We start from the raw sequence: 3,817 nt of genomic DNA, 5'->3' as shown, positions 1-3,817 counted from the left end.
TTTAGCTTAGCATAAAGACTGTTAATTTTACAGACTTTCCTCTGTCCTCCTGATGCTTTCATATAGTAGTAAGTTCATTATAGAGTTGGGAAGCAGGCGGAGACATTACAGCTGAAGATTACAGTGTTGAGGACGCTGTGTTACCTCTGGACAGAGCCAGGCTAGCTGTCTCCCCTCTGTTTCCAGTCTTCATGCTATGCTAAGCTAACCGGTTGTATGAGATATGAGAGAGGTGTTGATCTTCACATATAATTATTGGCAAGAAAGTGAATAAGCGTATTTCCCAGCCTTAGTATTCTCATTATTAAATACTTTTTCAGTTGAGCGTCTTCATCGTCTTCTCCGCTCAGCTGTGGTGGTTTCTGCTTGAATCAAAGACGCGAAGAGGCTCATTGAAAGACTGTCAGTGCCTTAAGCCAATGAGGCCGGAAGCGTCACAGCGCCGCCCTGCTGTCTGACCGAGGAGTTACAGCCGTCTGCTGGGTGACGACCTGCTGATGACCTCCAGTCTGACCCCAGTAGAAACCAGTACATCTCCTGTTACCTGGACTTTAAAATGTTTTAACTCCTGATTGTGCAGGCAGCTCTTGATTGGCTGTAAACCTTTCCTGCCCCCCCACCTTCATTTAGCTTGACATCGGTATGCTTCGGTTACTTTAGGTGTGACACTGAATTCACTTTCTTTCCTGTATTGATTTTTTTTTAATAGCTGTATGTTTATATCAAGTCAACAGATTTTGATTACGGCCGTTGTAAACTGTTGCTTCCTGTTTCTTTGACATTTTTTTTAAGAATAGAATTTTTACAGTCGACTCCTTTACTTTCTAATTTATTTTCCTCTTTAATTTAGCAATCATTCTTTATTTTAGACTGACGAAGGCAGAGAGAGTAACGTTGACTGTTAGATTTGGGTCATTTAACCTGTGGAAGGTGGTTTGTCGCTATATGTTTTTAATTTTGCTGTGCTGCGATCATGAAGCACATGCGCCTCAAACATCTAAAATAAGTGATAATATTTGTCTGGTTTTTGGGTTTTCATGTTTAAGTTTGTGGTTTGTGTGTGAGGGATCCTCCTCTGTCCTGCTGATCTGAGCGTCGCTACAGCTAACCCACGTAGACGTCCACACGATAAGAGAGATAATAGAGAAATTAACGCTGCTGTGCTGCTCCTTCGCTTTCCTTTTCTTTCCAGAATTGTAACATGTTCAGTACATAAAGTGGGGAGCAACAATAAAGAGCTTTCTGCAGTTGGAGGTTTTGCAGACTTCCTTTTGTCCTCATATTGTTTTCACACAGTCGTGAGTAATGTAGGGTCCTGCACAGGTGTCAAGTAAGTTATAGAGGTGAGAAGTGCGAGGAGATATATTTCAGGTGCTCCTTGTTCTGGAAGCAAAAGTTTTTTGTTTTTTTATTTAATAGACAATGTTATGTGACTCACAGCTGGAGCACTTCTACGGCACCAAACTCTCACGGTTGAATCAAAGGTTCAAAAGATTAACAACCGCTTTGGAAAATATCTGTTCCTTATAACAGTTACAAGCTTGTGTACTTAAAACACTTCAAGGTATAAGTTTAAATACGACTTCCAAGGTGCATTTCGGCACCCAATCTTAAACTGACGCGCTCCGCTAAAAGCTAAAGATTACAGTGCTGAGAAAGCTAAAAACAATCAGCAGCTTCAATCAGTTCGCTTTCAGTTTCTGGGTATGTTTTGGATGATTTCAGTAACTACGGCGCTGTGTTTTCTTCTCGATCTCAACAGCGAAGCATTCTGAATTTCGCGCCTCTGACTGGATTCTTCTCTATGGAAACCACATCTGAGGCTCATGGGTATTGTAGTATTTGGATCTACAGAGATCTAGACGAGGCCTTTGTTTCTATGTTGGAAGAACAAATTAAAACAGGAAAACTCTTCTGGAACAAGCAGCACCTCCCACAGAAATCATGATAAACTCCCCATCTGGAGTGAATCAGCAGGTGGTGTTTCTGTGCTCGGGTATGAGGAGGTGACACTTGGTCCAGAAAGTTGGAGACCTGCTTAGTTTGAAGGGCAGTAGCGCCATCTGGTGGTTTAAAGACAGGACATGAATATTTAAAAAGACTCCGGTTGAGCCAAAGATATGAAAATCTGCAGTTTTATTAAATTGACAAATTTTATCTGTACAGCAAAATCAAATGTCACAATGATAAATCTGTTACGTCTTCATATTACATGGCGTAATGTAAAAAGAAAACAACTGCACACCGATAAAGTTTGTACACGTAGAGACTCGCGTACAAAACTGGATATGATAGCTGTGTTTATTTCCTGTTAAATCGCTCCGATTCAACATCTGACGTCAGCAGACACATACAGGAACATAAAGGTCATTTAGAAAAGCTCAAAGCAGCGAGCCGTTTGTTTTCGGCTCGGCTTTCAGGCGGACGACGTTTCTTTTTTCACACTCAAAATCCTTCGAGAATGAGTTCACAAATGATTTGCAACTTCAGCTTCATTAACTTTTGTAAATGAGCCGAAAAACATCGTGTATGTGCTGCACACGCTCTCCATCTGTGTGGCAACCTTTTGACATCATTCACAAATATTAATATACAACCAAAAGCTGCAAAGCATTTGCTGAAAGAAAGGTGTGGTTACTTTTTTTTTTTTTTTTAACAAATCAATGAGATGAATGAGGCTCGTCGTCCGATCAGCTGACGTCAGCGATCAAACGCTCATCAAGTTAAAGTGCAAAATAAAAAGTTCATCAATAAGAAAAAACATTGAAATGCAAAATAATGTTTGCGTCTCTTAAATTACAATTTAAAGTTACAAATCATTTGCCTGAAACAAAAACAATAATGTGTTTATGGCTTGAGTGTAAAATACTGATTATTTTCCATCTGCGTTTCCAAAATTGATTCACTGGATTTTGTTGTAACATCTGTAACTTTGCTCTTTCTCTCATGTTACTGTTTGATGCTGAAAATCATCAGCGGTTGTTGTTTGGAAAAGCCTCAGAAACATTTAGATGACGAGACACTGAACGTTTCCTCTGAATGTGAAGTTAGTTTAATGTCATCGACCCCGTACAGATATTTATCCGTCACGTTTGTATTATGGAAGTGAAAATGTACATGGATATTAGTCAGCTCAAGCTTCAGGCGATATGTGGAAATATATTAGAATTATCTGAATCAGATAATCAGTCAAATGCAACTTTGATCCAAACACACAGGTCAGAATATTCTCTGTCCTCTGGTGTCTCCCAACTAGATCAGTCAAGACCACTTCAATCAGCTGCTTTAATAGACTTTTTTGGCCACTTGGGGGCAGCAGAACAAGCCGTTTGGTGCTGGACAGGTGGCGTACACTAGGTTTATAAGCGCTGGAGCCAGGAGGCCATTATCTTAGCTTAGCATAAGGACTGGAAGCAGGGGGAAACAGCTAGCCTGCCGAAGTTAACAGTACACCTACTAACACCTCTTTGTTTAATCTGCACAGAAATGTAAAAACTATTTCTTGACAACAGTTTATTCATCAACCTCACAGTGATGACCCATGAAGACTCCTGGAAGTCACTGCACCCAGCAGCCAAAACATATTTCCAGTACATAACTCCCCGTGAAACCACAAGTTGTTGTCTATACATTTCTAGTTCATGTACGGATAAAACAAATGAGATGCAGTGTGTTGGTGAGTGAGCTTCAGAGGTGTATTCATTAACCTTGGACAGAGCCAGGCTAGCTGTTTCCCTCTGCCTCCAGTCTTTATGCTAAGCTAGGCTAATTTAAAGAGCAAAGACTATTGCCTTTTCAACCGTGTGTGAAAACTGAA

The sequence above is a fragment of the Enoplosus armatus genome, chromosome 1, assembly GCF_043641665.1.
Source record: "Enoplosus armatus isolate fEnoArm2 chromosome 1, fEnoArm2.hap1, whole genome shotgun sequence".
Classification (NCBI taxonomy): domain Eukaryota; kingdom Metazoa; phylum Chordata; class Actinopteri; order Centrarchiformes; family Enoplosidae; genus Enoplosus; species Enoplosus armatus.
This window is presented reverse-complemented; position numbering follows the sequence as displayed.